The 17,485-nt window shown below is 37.5% G+C and overlaps 1 protein-coding gene across 5 annotated transcripts in view; it reads right to left on the bottom strand.

Moving 5' to 3' along the window:
* MBNL1 (muscleblind like splicing regulator 1) overlaps window positions 1-17,485 on the bottom strand; it is a 175,314-nt gene that overhangs the window by 75,004 nt on the left and 82,825 nt on the right. For 2 of the 5 annotated variants that reach the window (XM_080798681.1, XM_080798682.1), the window contains exon 1: window positions 5,100-5,261. The exons of the other annotated variants lie outside the window; for them this stretch is intronic. The gene's annotated coding sequence lies outside the window, so the exon portion shown is untranslated. Of the gene's footprint in view, window positions 1-5,099; window positions 5,262-17,485 lie in introns of those variants that run through there. 5 annotated transcript variants of the gene reach the window in all.

Genomic DNA, 17,485 nt, shown 5'->3' with positions numbered 1-17,485 from the left:
CAGCATGTGAATCACCAAGCAGGACCTCTACTCCATATCACATTCTGAGTCTAGGCAAAGAGAGGAAAAGGGAACATCAGGGAAAAGAGGAAGTGAGGAAAAGACAAACACAACCAGGAGAAGATGGGGAACCGAATGTAGACTTTGAGGTGGACCTCCAGAGTCACAGCTTCCCCAGAAGACACAGAGTGCCCCACCTCTCAGATCCTCTGCTAAAGACAGAGTTGGGACAAACGGTATGATCCTTCTGCATTTTTCACAGCAAGCTCTTCTTCCTAAAAACACACTGTCTGCCAACAAAGTGTTATTTTCGATTCCTTAGGCTTTTGACTCTCCTCTCAGCTAGATCTAATACGCGATCATCTACATAACGATTTGATAAATGGAAAGTTTCCAACAACTATTAGTCAGCAAGTCTTATCCGCCATAAACATTTCATTCTGCTTCTAAAAGAGCTTCATATTTCAGGTATAAACTGGGAGTCACAATAGCACTTTCAAAGAATCTCTCATTTAAAATATTTTAACTATGAAGGCAGAGCTACAGCATGGTGTTAAACAAAAAATTGAAACACTCGATATAAACAATTAAAGTACAGTTGAATTTATAGCCGTTCCAGACAATATGTGAGAGTATTTTCTAAGATAGCTGACTCAAATATTTGTAGTCTTAAGACAAAAACCTACATTCTTAATTTTACATTTTAGTCATGAATTTTAAAGCTTTCTGAAATTAAAAAAAACTATCTTTCATAAACTATAATTCCATATTATACTTAAAACTATGAATTTATGACTATATTGATGTGTCCTGTAGCAAGAGAAATTTCTCCAGGAAACAAAAGGGTGATATCTACACTTGGATTTTCTTAAGTCTAAAAGGGAAATAAATGTGGCTAACATTGCACTGCAAATACTTCCTACCCTTATTAAATTATACAATAGCATTAAACCAGTTGGAAAATATTCCTCTCAGGATTTGAGAAATACACAGAAACTTAAGTACTAGTTCTCTATTATTATAATTATTTATTTTTATGAATTCATTACCCAAAATGTTGTAAATATTTGTACGCATAATTCAACAGTAATCAGTGGTGTTTATCTTGACTAACTGATAATCTACAGACTGCAGTGCATTTATGATTTCAATGGAATTAATCTTCAATTCTCTACACTTCACTATGAAAAGAACTATAAGCAGGTTTCCAAGAGGAGCCTTTTAGCACTAAGGCTTTATTTGCAAGAGGAAAAAAAAAAAAACTCTTGGGCAAACCCATCTTTATTTACTGCAATATATAACTATTCTCTAAAAGAGTAAAAACTCTTAACACCTTGTAATGTACATGTCTGAGAGATATCTTCTTTGCCATATAAATAAGATGTAAGAATAATAGACATGTTTCAAGAAGCAACACGATGAAGTCAATTCTCCTTCGTCCATGGGAAAAATAATGACAGGTCCTTTTTTGACCTATGAGAATGCCAAGGTTCTGTGGGTGATGGGCAGGAGATGGGGGGGTGGGGGTGGCAATCTTCCTTCTTAACAATTCCTGCATCCCTAAAATCCTCCTCTGTTGTTTTTAATCACCTTTCCAGATTCAGACTTAAAAAAACACTTTATTCTTTTTGGTAAATTTTATCTAGATGATTCCACAGGTTATATACATCAATTTCACTTTCTAAGCAATCACACCCTGCCCGTTTTCAGCTGGCTTCCTGTGACAGCGTGTTGACACCCTTGCTTGAATGGTCATGGCATGTAAGGGAAACGCCAGGGCATATCTGTCAGCTCTATGGATTTAAGCCACTGCAGTGTGGCTCCTTAATGATTCATAATGGAGCTGAGAAGTGACCACTGGCAGTGCTGCTGGGAGACGCTGGTGGCTGACACCGATTACAGAACGCGGTACAGATGTTTTCCCAGCAAAGATGCCTCAGAGCATCTCGTCTCATCGGCTCACGATGGCACACGCCTGCTATCCAAAAAATGAAAATAGATATTCAACCCCCTCCTCTTGCTAACAAAATAAAAGAAAAACAAAAAATCCAAACAAAACCAAAAAACTAACAAGAAAACTAAACTAAACGTGTCTTTTGTTGGGCTTCTAAAAAGTGGCTAATTTTCAAATAATAAATCACCGGACAGAGTTTATAATAAGAGCTGATTTTATAAGTGCTTCTTCTATAGTTGCGCTACTTTTCTCTTCTATCTCATAGTTACCTTTAAACTTCAATGTTTCTAAAGGAAAACAGATAAAGGAGATCCTCATTTTTTTTAAAGTCTTCATATGTAAAAGAGGTATATTAAAGCATTTACACAGGATATGCTATTTAGGATTTGCTTTAAAATACTTGAGCCCACCTCACCCCACCCCCCCAAAAAGTGGGATGACAGAAGCAACAAGATTAATAAACATCAAAAATGTTCAACACCGGATTATGGTATATTAATAGTATTCTCTCCACTTCTGTAATATATCTGAAAATCATCATTTAAAATACTTACTTAGAAACCTATAAACATGGGGGTTTGCTTTAAATCACTACTTTCCCTAAATTAACCAAATCACTTGACAGTCAAATATAAACAAGTCTAATATATTTTCCCCTTAGAATTAAAGCTTTCATTACTTTGAAAAAGAAATACACAATACATTCTCAGTTTCATTCTAGAACCCTATCGTTTTAGCCTCTTTGCTACATCCAACTATTAATGTCTAACATTCTGCAAACTATAACCTGACTGTTAATTAAGGGCAAATGAGACGGTAACTAAAGAAGATCTGTCCTGAGTCACCATCCAAACTAACTGACACTAGTAAGCAATTATTTTGATGTCCCTCATTTTGCTAACAGAGAGTAAAACAACAAAGAATGACTGTGACATTCAAAAGCCTGCTCACTTCCCTCGTTGGCTGCAACACTTGTTTTTTCATTATGCCTACATATTTAAATTTCAGCCGTGCACTTGTCATAATCTACCCTCCCAAAGCCTCAGATTGCTGCATTTCTAAAACATAACAGTAAGCTGTAAGACTCCTTCATTAATCTTCCAACATGGACCACTTAAAAGTAAGTGAGGCATTATAGCCTAATTCAGTTAAATTTTCCATAGCATCTACATTCAGATGGAAATGTATCTGCCAGCTTATTAGGTGCTGAGGATATTACATTATACTCTGTGACGCTCAGCACGATGACTCACACAGCAAAAGAAAAAGAAAAATGGATTGAAATGGAATAAAATTAACTGCTATAAAAATCAACTGGTAAAAATTACTCATGATAAAGACTTGTACTTTCTCTAAAAATTCCATCTTCAAATGAGAGATATATTGGTCCTTAAGACCAGAATAAGACACTTCGGATGGCAATGAAATTCAAGTTTGGAAAGTAGTTACTCAATATTCAACCAGCAACAAACCCTCTGGCTAGGATTACAAACCTAGTTTAATAGCTTCTTAGCTCCACTGTGATCACTGAGATCACTCTTCTTTTTTTATTTTCCACTTTTAATTCTGCAGTTAATAAACTGTGGAATCTTAGAGTCAGAGTAGGATTTAGAAATAGCGCTAAGTCAACCACCTAATCTTGTAGATAAAGAAGGAAGGCTCACAGAATGTTAGTCTTGCCTCCTCCTAGATTAGAGCAAACTTAGCCTTCTTTACGTATTTGTCCTGACACAGGCTGCCTTGTTTGTGCTTTTGAAAGATCCCTTTATATATCTGAGTGTAAAAACTTACTTCCCTCTCTCCCTACCCACCCCTATATATATAAACACATACACAAAGATTTATATGTGTGTGTGTGTATACATAATAGAGGTATCTCCTAAGCTGACAGTTTCTCTGAAGAGAAGAAGCCCCTGGAAACTATCTCGTAATTTCTAGGGGGGAAAAAAAATCGCATAAACTTTCAGCCTTGTAAAAGATGTTAAACAGAACTGTATAATTAAAATAATTTAGTCCTGTTATGCCAACCTCAAGGCTATATCACAGTTGTTCGCAAACTGCTATTAAGACAAAATAAAATTAAGCAAAAGCTTCTTCATTCTATTTTCAGAAGCTAGATTTCAAAGAAAAAAAATTAACCGCTTAACATCACCAACTTAACCTCCAGTACAGCTTTTTAGCAATCTCCATATTAGGGAAGATAAACTAAACTTAAAAGGCTCAATTACATCCATCCAATTTGAGGTCTCAAAATCTGAAAGAGGCTTTAAGACCTCAGACAGAGAACAAATGATGAGACAATATTAATATGTGAGTTCTTTTGCCTTGTAGTGAAGCAATGTGGAAACAGCAAACATTCAAGCATTTTGTCTCTTTATTTGCTGGGACCTACAAAATTTAGTCATGTGATAATCTTTTACTTAACTAGCGAAGTAATAAAAAGGACTACAAAATTATAAAAAATATCAGGAAATTGTTTAGGCCATATATCCATTTCACTTTTTTTTTTTTTTTAAGATTTTATTTACTTATTTGACAGAGAGAGAAAGAGACAGTGAGAGAGGGAGCACAGCAGGGGGAGTGGGAGAGGGAGAGGCAGGCTTTCCCCTGAGCAGGGAGCCTGATGTGGGCCTCGATCCCAGGACCCTGGGATCATGACCTCAGCCCAAGGCAGACATTTAATGGACTGGGCCCCCCAGGTGCCCCTCCATTTCACTTTCAAAATTTACAAACTGCTAAACAATACACCTTGGGGATTAGTCTTTAGAAAATCTATCTTGACATACATTTTATAGGCATAAAGTATACTAACGATATGACACATGTGGATTTCAAATCTCCAGCAGAGTGAAACGCTGTCTAAATAAGTCACCTGCAACCATCCTGTCTGGTAGTACACAGTTAAAGGCCACCATTCTCTGCAGAGCTTCCCAAAAGAGAGGTCTGTTACACAAGGCTCATCCCAGCATGGTGGGAAACAGGGCACCATTCAGGCAAAGCAGTCCATTTCCACAGAGCTGCCGGCACATTTGTAACCAAGTTCCTAACACAGCCCGCCCTGGATCTTTACTCAAAACCTCCAAAGTGGCTATGCCAAGTAAAAGGTAGGACAAGTCATAATATAACAAATTGGTTTCTTTTTTACCTTTGTCAGAACAGATCCCCTGTCTACTCGTTTGCAATCTCTCACCGTGTCTGACTTCTCTTTTCCCAGGTTGGAGGTTTTGGTCACAACTTGAAGTTAATACTTTAAAATATTTTAAAGAGAAGCTAAATCATGTTGGCTGCACCGAGTTTGGAAAATAACCTGAAAATACAAATATGTTCTAAATGAAGTGTTTAAAATATTTAGATTTTTACTTTCAAATGAAGTCTGTTCATTCATTGGTCCCTCTAGGCCATAAATGTATAGTCCCGTGAAAGCTCTGGTTTTACAATTCAGGGGACATCCCTGATTACTATATCACCTGGGATGTCAGACAGGGTTTCAGCTCCCACATCAGTTCTGATGGGAGGTGGATTTCTGGAGTGACGGCAGGCATGTAATGAATGTATCCTTCCTGACCTCTGCCAGGCTGTACATACGCTAGACATGGAAAAGTATGCAGTGTTTTACTAGAAATCACAAAAAGTGCATTGTCTCCTTGCAAGTGATCTCTTGCTGAGATAACAAAAACGCAAAGTTATTGTAAGTCACACCACAGCTACATTGTACACAGATGTCTCTTGTCCTAAGGAATTTTAAATACAAAAGATGCAGGCACTGCTAAACAAAGATGGTATTAGAGTCTCTATCAATTATGTAACTTAAGGGATCAAATTAGAGAAAGAAGGAACTCTATTCCAAAAGTTTTACGTGAAGAATAAGGGCATCCGGAATCTGTAACATATTGTGGAGCAAAAAAACACCTGACAGATACTCTCTTTCTGGAAAGGTTTTGATGGAATGTGGCTACTGTATCAACACAGCTTATGTTCCCCGGGGCCATCAGCTGCATGACTGATGGGTCTCATTCTTGATTACGGTACAGGAAAAGCATGAAAAAGAATGAAATGTGAGGGTGATCCACTGAAGATGATTATCTATAAAAGGGCAAGACCTGACATATGTTTTCTTCATTGCAAAATACCTGGTACACGGTAAGTGCTTGTTGAATGTATCCAGTAAAGAAAGGATGACAGCATATCAGCTCAATCTGTGGTGCTGATATAAACCAATTATATGACATGCATTTCAGTATTTAATTCTTAGTGCTCTCATCTCTAAAACTGAACTATCAAAACCTGTCTCAGTGGGCTGTTTTATGGAATGAATGAAATCATGGAAGTGTAAGCACCTAGCCTCGCACCACAATGGCTGGCATACAGTCAGTGTTTGGTAAAAGCTCACTGAAAAAAAAAATGCTTGAGACAGTTTAGTACTGGGCTAAAACAGAAATTAATTTCATCGGGCTATCCCTTTATCTACCACCTTTATCCTACTCCTCTTTGAAACTTATTGATCTCTGAATTTAGCTGGAAGAATTCTAATAGCTCTATTTAACTTAATGATACTAGTATATCCCAACTAAGTCCTTACCCCAACACCGTTTATCCTGGTATCTTGTGGCACAATCTACAAAATTAGCAACTGACTTGTTAACATACTAGAATAATGATTAGACTGTTGGTGTATAAGGCATGTTTAAATTACCATGGCAACTTAAATTTGTATCTCTCAATGCTCTTTTCGGATGCTATGATAATGATATATATATATTTATATATATATGATAATAACATATCAAAAGTGAAAAATATTAAATTTGTAGATAAAAATGAAATTCTAGAACAAATGTATAGTTCCAATAGTATAAAACCATGTCTGAAAAGGACTGTCTTTTATTTATGTTCTCATAAATTTAATCCTCATTCTGCTATTGTTATCTAAAAATATAGAATTTGTCATGGAACTTCGCCTACTTTATTTGGTATACATTTCTATGATTGAGTTTCCTTTCTACTAAAAATACGGAAACTTCACATATATTAACTTAGACAATTCCACAGATATTTCATACCTGTTCTTTCTGTAAAATATTCTGTACATTCGAGCACTCAGCAAAGTACTAAAACATTATATCTATATCATTTCTCTTTCTATATAAATATATAGAGAGGTTTTTTGTTTGTTTTTCCTTTTGGAGAAATGAATACATGCAATTAGCTCACGGGAAGGTTAACTGAACTACTTTTTGTTTTGTTTTGTTTTATCTTAACCCTTAAAAGTCTAACCTATGGTTCCGAAGCAGGGGCAGTTTTGCTCACCAGGGGACATTTGACAATATGTGGAGACAAGTTTGGTTTTAAGAACTAAAGGTTGAGAGGACATTGCCACTGGTACGTAGTCAGTGAAGGTCAGGGATTTCTGCTAAGCATCTATAATATACAGGATAGCCCCCTACAGCAAACGCCTATCAGCTCCAAAATGTCAGGAGTGCAGAGGCTGAGAAACCCTAGTCCACATCAGATTCAATTTAATAATATGCCCTTCAGAAATTGATATATCCTTTTGTAACATTAACCTTGAAGTAAGAACTATACTGTTTGTAGGCGTTTAAGACAAACACAGTGTGATATTTTACAGTAATATGGATAAGTTTTTTGCATCTTTATCCGAGACTTGAAACATCTGCATAAGTGATCCCTATTTACACATCTCTGACACAATCTTGAAGCCCGTTGATCCTGCCAGTGGATCTGCACTGCAGTGAGAACAGAGAATTGAAATGTGAGCAATGGGTGCTTTGTCAGAGCGGCTGCAATCTGCAAGTCAATCAGGCTTAATTGGTCCAATAAACAAAAACATTACATCAATTATAAAAATCTCCGAAATCACTGTCATGTTTTCATTGATTAATTCCTACTCATTTACTCAACAGAAAGAGTTTTGTAGCAAGAAATAAAATGCTTTAAATCACATCCAGTATACTGCAAAGCCAGGTGTCTAATTATAGCAACCTCCCCCCACCCCCTTCACTCACTTCTTTTAGAGAGCAATGTTAGCTGCAGAGACTACTAACTCCTTATTGCGAGCTACATTTTTTAATTTTTTATGTCAGTCTTCTTAGGGGGAAATGTCTGAAAGAAAATAAAATTGGTTCTGGGGTAAGAAGCATTGGCTGAGGTATCAATAATTTGGTTAACTTATTAAATGCATACTAATTAGCTAACCCTGTCATTAAGTCACTTTTACTCTTTGAGTTAGCTCCTATTACAGCAATATTTAGTCTTCCCAAATTAAAAATACTAAGACCTATCCATTTCCCAGTGGTTTTCAGGCCAAATTTAGGAAAACACAAATCTGCTATCTGCCACTACTCAACCTGAACCAGTCAATGGTTTCCCATAGACTTTAAGTAAACGCTCAACTCCTCAGCTGAACTCACAAAGTGCCTGGTAACCTGAGGCTTACCTTCTGGCCCCATGCCTTCCCTTTTTTTCCCTAACTGCCCCTTAGCAACTGTCATTTCAGTTACACCACAGTGCCAGCAGTTTCCGGAACATTCCGTATTTTTTTCAGGCTTGACTTGAAAATCATTGATGCTTCATCGCAAATGTGTTTTATCTGTCTGGTTTACACCTTTATTCTTATCCTTACTACCGAGTATATCACTGAACTACTCAGGAAGCCTGCCTTGCCTTCCCTCTTCTCTGTTTCCGTAGTATCCTGGGGACCTCCATCAACGAGCACATTCTACTACGTCCTCTAAGGATCTGCTCGGTCTCCTATGTGAGACTGATTCTTTAAAGGTAAGGAGCCTCAACTGTGAAGACTCAGAACCCTTGGCAATGGCTGGTATAGAACAGATTATAAACACTAGTAACTGAATCGATGAAAGGATGAACGATGGTCCTGTCATATAGATTTGGGTATGTGGGTTCCTTTCTCCACTGACAATGGTAACATTTTATTCTCTCCTAACCACCCTCAATTATATACATATTCTATAATCAAGTTATCTACTCACTGAAGCCTTCAAGGTTCAGCTTCAGTGTCTGTTACATAGTAGCTATTTAATTAACATCTGATGAATAAACAAATCAAGAAATGAATCCTTAAAAAGTTGTTGAGTATGAGTAAAGCAAGGACAAAAGGATCTCAGTCAAGGCTGACTAGCAAAAGGAGGGGATAATGTGCAAGTTATTTCTCTCTGGATTTGGGAAAACAATGTGTACGAACAAATAACTCTACTTGGCAAGTCCACTTGAAGGATACATGCATATTCATGACACCAGGACTGCAATTTTGCTGGGTTTGAAAGTTTTCAAAATAAAATTTAGAAAGGAAAAATGCCAACAGCTATAATAAATGTAGAGTACCTGCAGAAGGGTCAACAGAGTGCTAGGAGATCCCCAAGCAGAAGAACGAGAGGAACCCCCACCCAGCTCTGGGAGCAGAGACCAATTAGGGAAGATGTCACAGCAAGGGGGATTCCTGGGATGAATCTTGAAAGACAGACAGGGATAAAGAAAAGGAGAAGGGAAGGAGATTCCAGGATGAGTGAATGACCTAAATGGCATAAGCACAGAAGACATTGTTTACATTGCACTCTATCAATTTAAAAAAGTTAAAATGTGTGCTAATATTACCACAAATCATACCTCAACAGATAATATAATTTTTAGGTACCACTAATCTTTTTTTCCTACTTTGCTAATTTTATTTACTTTGTTTTTAAATTATATTTTATTATTTGTTGATATAAAAAATAATAGATACATTGAAAATAGCTCAAACTTTTGGTATTTGCAAGCATTACCTCTTTGTTTGTTTGTTTGTTTGTTTTTACGTTAAATCTGAACCAACAGGGTTTGGGATATGGGCATGGGGTTTGTGTTACAGTTTTGTTATGTGATGGAATAACACAGGAGCTGTCTTGGCTTCAAATAAAGATGAACGATCTATAGGAGGATTGAAGAAGTAATGGAATACTAATCTGATTATACGCACAGGCCAAGGACCTATTCAAGAAGCGTTAAGGTGAAGATACTTAAAAAAAAAATGACAGAATAAGCATATTAGAAACTAGAGATAATTAAACATTTGGAAATCATTAGGGCCCTGAGCCAAGGTACTTGGTTGCCATGACAAAGCCAAAAGAAGCTACAGAAAACTTGACAGGCAGGTATCCTGGGAGAAGCTGAACACAGAGGGAAAAGGCCAATGTTTTCAAGAGGCAAAAAGATTATAATTTCCTAAATCTCTCTTGGGACTATGCTCTGAGTATTACTCTGCCTTGAGTTTTAGAGCAGGAGTCCAGTCTGACTGCAAATGAAGTCAAGATACAGGTACTGTAAAACAGGGATATTTTACCTAATGTCTGAACCCTCTTCTGGCTTTTCAATTTACCATGAATCACGAAGAATTTCCTCTTTGCTATTGGATAAAAAGGAGGAGCCAGGAGCACATGGGAAGCAGTCATTCACCAACCAGTAACGAGCCCTAGAGCCACTTACAACAATAAGTTGCACTCCATGCCCCTCTCAAACCCCAGAATGGACACCTGGGGTTCTATATTGCTGACCCCTCTGGGGTTGGGCAGGAACCTGTCTGCACTGGCCAGTGTTAGCTGCTGGGGGCATCTCATCTCAACCCCCATTTTCAGTGACCTTATATTGATAGCCTGAAACTAGTTGTGGGATTACAGAACTCAGCAAACAGACCCGCAAACTTGACAGATCAAGATGGTTCTGTTTTTTTCCCCTCAGAGAGCAGATTGTTAACCACTTACCACCATACCACTAGATCCAACCCATCTCGACAGTCAAAAACCAAGGACATGTCTCATGATAAATAATAACTAAAAAAGCTCAGCAATCTGTTAGCAAGCAAATCAGTTTGGATTCCTCTTATAAATCAAATGATTCGAAATTTGCATTATCGTTTGTCCAGCTTAAATGTCTAGATCAAAATATATATGCATATATAGGTCTTGCTAATATCAACTAAGAAAGAAGCAAAAACCATTGCTGGCGTATACATGTAGTTGAAGTCAAATGACAGAACAGGTGGACAAGTTTAAATTGTGTTATTTTGGGGATATAAGGTTTTAATCTCCAGGGGAATAATTAATCTCTGTTCGTAAGTGCTAAATATCGCTTCTGAGATTCAAATAGTTTTCCCTTACTTTTGAGCAACTGATCATCTTTCTATACCATATGTATCCATTAAAAAAACAAACAAAACAACAGAGTCCTTTTATAATTTAGAGGTGAACCGATCACTCAATTCTCTTGATGGAAAGGATCACTAAACTAGTACTGTCTTATGCAATCCATATCAGAAAAGAAGTAAAATATGTTCTTTCAGTATGAATAAAAGGAAACATGAAAGAAAAAATGTCATCACTTGGGTATCTCAACCCATTCTCTTCATTCCAAAGAGCAAAGGAAAGACACCTATTTCTCAAGAAGAAAACTAACTGCACGTGGGTATTTCAAAGTGAATGATTCACATGTTTTTTTCAAATAGCTTTTGTGGTCTTTTCTATCCTTTAATGAGTCACTTAAATCCCAAAAGGTAATTTTCAACTCTATTTTCTCCTCAATCATTTGTCTTCCCCAGGCCCCCTGCCCTGATAAATCAGGCATACAACAATGCTCAAGAAGCAGGTGATTGAACATTATACTTACAATCTTCGCCAACACATCTGTTTAAATGTGCATAAATGAAAGATACCTTTAATCAAATATATTAGTAATCAAAAACACTGACATATTTATAAGTAGTGAATTAACCTGCATATGACTTCACTTTAAAAAAAGGTTTTATTTAAATTCTAGTTAGTTAACACATGGTGTAATATTTATTTCAGGTGTAAAATTTAGTGATTCATCACTCACATACAACACCCAGTGCTCATCACAATTTAAACCTCCATATGACTTTAAAGTTCCCTAAATCACAATCTCTCTTTAAAGTTTAGCAATTCCTCTTTTATACACATTTTGACTCTTCATGGAATGCCAGAAGCTATTCTCAATGATAGGGCATACAAAGTTAAATAGTCTAAGTTAACAAATTCTTTTTTTCTTAAATACAGCCTATAAAAATACTCGTTCCTTAATTTATACACATACAAACACACCTCTTTAAGAAGAAAACTAATTGAACGTGGGCACCTTTTTTTTTTTTTTTTTTAACTTCTCAAGTGTTTTCTGCCTCATGGATCCTGTGGATCCCCATATTCCTAATTCTAACCACCCATACATACCCTCACACGGGGCAACCTTATTTCTAACTCTTTGCATCTCATTGCTTTGATCATTTTATGTTATCTCCTTGAAGTTCAGATTCCCCTGATCAGTAACATCACTCATTCAAATGTGAGCCTACAGTCAGAATCCTATGGGAATCATAACATAAAGAAGCAAGAATAAGATGGTTAAATGAGACACCTTTTGAGATCCAATTTCTCTGACACTGTTTTCTACATATCTTTCCTCCTGTTCCACATCCTCCCCCCTCAAATTAAACCACCAGACATCCTCCCAGAATCCTAATTATCACATTACTGAAACACAAGTAGTCTTTAAAGTATTCCTCTTATGCATGCAGGGGGACTCCCCTGCTCCTACCAGACTCCCTCTCAGGGGTGGGAACCTTGCACCAAAGACAGTGTGTGAGAACTACCTCTGTTGATGTTTATATAACACATTATTATTTTCCATAATCCTCACAACAGCCATTGGAAGTCATCCAAACAGATGCTACTACCTTATTGTAGAGGTAAGGAAACCAGCTCTGAGATGCAAAATGTCTGGTCAAGGATCATGTATTCAATGAGCAGCAATGGTCTTAACTATAATCAGGTCTGCTGAGAATTGACCGGCCTCCTTTCTGTGTCACTTTTAAAGTTGTGTGTTTTTTTTTTAAAGATTTTATTTATTTACTTGACATACAGAGATCACAAGTAGGCAGAGAGGCAAGCAGAGAGAGAGGGGGAAGCAGGCTCCCCGCCGAGCAGAGAGCCCGATGTGGGACTCGATTCCAGGACCCTGAGATCATGACCTAAGCCGAAGGCAGAGGCTCAACCACTGAGCCACCCAGGCGCCCCTCCTGTGTCACTTTTAAGGACAGTAAATAACATAACTAATCCCAGCTACCACTCCTGAGACCCTCTATGGGCAAAGTACTGTACTGGGCTCTCTACAATCATATTCTCCCGGCAGCTTGGAAAAATAGACAAGGCATACTTTGCAAATCAGGACTGCATGATCTCTGCTTAGAAAAATGTTGAAAGTGAAGCCCCAAAGGCACAACAAAAGTTGTGAATTTGGGGTTAGAACCAGGTCTTCCCATTCCTTGGCTGTCTCCCTCCCATAGGACTCTACATTTGGGACTATACACATGGTAATATCACAGGGAAAATGAACGACTTGGTGTTAAAATATATTTGGGGAACTGTATGCACATACAGAATACACATACACACATATATATATACACATACACACATCTCCTCGGGTTTAGACAACAGAAATAACTGTATTGTTATAATTTTTAAAACTAAAAAGAATATCATTTCTATAGTGAAGTTAATGTTCAAAAAAGTATAGTGATGGGGCGCCTGGGTGGCTCATTGGGTTAAAGCCTCTGCCTTCAGCTCAGGTCATGATCCCAAAGTCCTGGGATCGAGCCCTGCAGCATCGGACTCTCTGCTCAGCAGGGAGCCTGCTTCCTCCTCTCTCTGCTTGCCTCTCTGCCTACTTGTGATCTCTGTCAAATAAATAAATAAATAAAATCTTTTTTTGAAAAAAGTATAGTGACATTATTGTATTCCACATAATAATTTCAATTTTTCCAGGTAGCATAGACATTAAAACATATGCCCTATTAGAAGGCTCCACTTCTCCTAGAGCAGATATCATGAACATGTTAACTTCGGATCCTCAAAAATTACAGAAAAAAGGGGAGAGGTATCTGTATATTATCTAAAACTAGGATACCTTTTAAAGGTATCCTGGGGGCAGGCAAACCCATGTTACTAAGTGGTTTTCTTGTCAGGATGCACATTCGAGGATTGAGTTAAGGAGCAGATACTGGTCAAGCTCTTTTATAAAGGGTTGACAGGCTGAACTCACAACGGCTTCACACTGTACAGGCACAACAGTGGGAGGCCACTAAGCAATCTCAGAAAAGAACAGCGTAATAAATTCTTGGGCCAGTATTTATATATAAAAAGTACGCTGGAATACCTGCTTATTTTAGTCTGAGACTATAAAAATTGCATCTGAGCATAATGAAACATAAATTAGGGAGACTGTTGTCTTTCTTAGCACACATTTTAATGAATCAGAAGGAGGTTTCATAAAACTGTGAAAACAGATGCTTGTCTCGTGATTATCCCCAACCCATGCTGTTCTGTGGCACTGGATTACAGGGTGGAGGCAAAAAGTCTTTCCACTTCACACCATTCTGGAGTTCTTGTTTCTTCCCATGAGAAACAAAGTGTCATGAAATTGAGGCCTGAAGCAATTTTTTACATATGGGGGGGGGCAGGCAGGCTCTTCTCTTCTCCGTGCTTGGGTGAGTGACAGAGTCATAATGGCCACTCCTATTCCTGCTGATCATCAATTCACTTTGGCAACAAGTGTTGTGCTAAAGGGACCAGCAGCTCCACAGTGACTCCCTCGTATGCTGCAATGACTCAAGCCAAACACATGGCAAAAATACATGACATCTTGTGCTGCTTCTCCACTCCGAGCTCCTGATGAAATTTACTAGAATACTACAATCAACTAGAAGCTGATTAAATAATTCTTGGACACAAAGTCACATTCAGTGGCTCATTTTCAGGCTCATTTCAAATTGGTTTGGAAATATCCATTCTTTCATACAACAATAGGGGAATACTTATTTTCAGCATATGAGTCTAAATTTTGGCCAGTATCTAATGACCCAGCTCACCTAGCTGTATCACATCCTCTGCTCGCTAACAAATGATTGCATTTTTCTAACTAGATCCTCACTGGACAATGAAAGAAAATAAAATCTGGGAGAAAAGGTTAATTCTATGATCTCATAAGACTTCAGTGTTTCAAAACTTCGCTATACCTTCAATAATGTACACTTAAATATTTTATGTGAAAGTTCAAAAGGAAATTTGGTCTCAATTTCCATGATTATCAGATGCAGACTCATAAGCCAAAGTTTAAAATATTTTGCTTCCTTTTATTCAATCAATGTCAAGTTATTTTCACTCTGTAATTCTTACTTTAATCAAAAATTTAAATATTTATGTCCCAATTACATAATCTTGGGGGTTTAAATCTGCAGAGCAAAACTAAAGTGGATATATATACAAACTTATTTAATCCTCACAGCAGCACTATAAAATAGGTCATGTTATTGTCCAGTTCCCTTGATGGAGTACATGAATCAAAGGAAATGGTGCTCCGATGTCCTAGCACCAAACCCTGATGCTACTTTGTCTCTCAGACACTTGGCTAGGGATTACTGTTCTTTGTTCTATCTTGTTTTGTTCTATGTACATACTTTCAGTTAGTTATTTGCTCATTCCTCCACTTGATAAGCATGTTCTGAGCACCTGAGTAAGGGCCAGGCTCTGGAGGAATAATGACAAGTAATACAGAAGGTAGGCCTCCTAGGATAAAGTTCCAAGTCTGGGGAGGACAGCAGAGTTTGGACGAAATAATTAAATTCTACTGGCAACACTACTGAAATGACAGGTAAACAAGAGAAGCAAAGGTTTGGGGACAGTCATTGAAAAACTCTGAATCTCAAGTCCCTCAACCGTTAAAAAAGGCACAAATAACAAGTGTTAATTCTGAAGAAAATAACTGTAAAACCACATCAACTTTATATTAACTTCTTTTACACATTATAAATATGCTTGGTTTTACTCTATAAATGATGGGCATGGGGGGAAGACACTTATTTTTCACATGGTAAAAGACGTAAAATTACAATGAAGTAATTAAGACTATAAAACTCCAATTTAGGATATTTGCTTTATATCTTAAAGAATAAAGGGAACTTGACTACAGAAATAAGCTACAGAAAAATCATACAGTCCTTTCACTAATCAGTATGATCTTCCACCTGAATATATACCTAAAGTACTTGCCTTAATAGCAAAGCAATGACTGCAGTGCAACCACTTAGAACATGAAACATTTAATCCACTTATCATTAAAGCCTCATATGGTGCAAACTGCCAAAAGATAGTATGAATAAAAGCTATTGTGCACTCCTCAGTCAGCTGCCTCTCCATTATGCTTTTTATCAACAATTTTTTCTATTGTCTGCAATCTCTCTCATTTAGGCATCCAGGTAGCAACCAAATTACTTCTTTCATTCAAATTGAGGGACTAAGTTTTAATTTTAAAAGATCCTTAGTGTTCACCCTAAGGCAGCTAAAATTTATGTTCACATTGATTTCTCATCTTCTCCAATACTTCCTATCTATGGAGCATAGGCCAGGTACCCTTAATACTGGGAGTGCTGCTGCAGAGATCTCCTAAACCCCTGACCTTGCCTGCCAGATTTCAGGGTTAAGTGCTCATATGCACTCTATTTCAGAACTTCTACCAGATTCTCAAAATGAACCATAAGCTAAAAAGATGAGAATGTATTTGGATAGACTCTTTTTTTCAGGAATTAGTACACAGGAGATACACCAAGGACTCAAACAGTAAAAAGCTATGGAATTAATATTTTCCATTTGAATTCACCCAGAGGCATCTATCTACCTCTTACCCATCCACCTGTCCCATCATGCTTTCCAAAAAAAGGAAGGTAAAAGACAAAGCAAAACATATAGCAGCTTGGTCAATTTCTACGCACTATTCTGTGTAAGTACCCTGAAAGCTTCCTTTTGTAGCCTCTGTTGTGATTAAATTGGTGCCACATGACTAATTCTAGCCCAGGGACCCTTGAGCTAGTTTAACCTCTGAGATGAGTAGAAGCCAATGTTTTCCCCTCATCTCTCTGTCTGAGCTTCAGCTACCTCGGAAGCCACATGTTGGAGGAAAATGGAGCAAACTTAGATCCCGGAGTCACTGGATAGAGGAGCGCACCACTGAGTTTACAAGAGCAAGAAATAACTCTTTGCTGGAATTAGTCACTGAAACTGGGGGGCGGATTGGGGGGTGGGGCGGTGCACGGAGGTAGTGGTTGCTACTCATATCAGTTTACCCTGACACCCTCAAATTGAAGATAAAAAAAATACATCAGTTTAAATCTGTCTATGCATTAATTAAAAAGGGGGAAACTGTTTATTACAAGTGTAATTTCTATATTTTTATAAACCATTCATTACAAGCTAGACTTAAACTAGTTTATTTAGTGACATGCCATATAATCCAAAAAGTTTACATCCATGCACCTCCCTAATAAATAAGGATAAAACCTAGCTTAATGTCCAGATCAAAACAGATATGTGACCCTGTCGTCATCCAAGCAACAGTAGAGAGCATTCACACAATGGTGCCAGCCACAGTAGACACAGAGCTAAGGGGGAGAGT

The sequence above is a fragment of the Martes martes genome (assembly GCF_963455335.1).
Source record: "Martes martes genome assembly, chromosome: 1".
Lineage (NCBI taxonomy): Eukaryota > Metazoa > Chordata > Mammalia > Carnivora > Mustelidae > Martes > Martes martes.
Note: the sequence above shows the minus strand (reverse complement) of the source record. Positions and strands in the feature narration are given on the sequence as shown.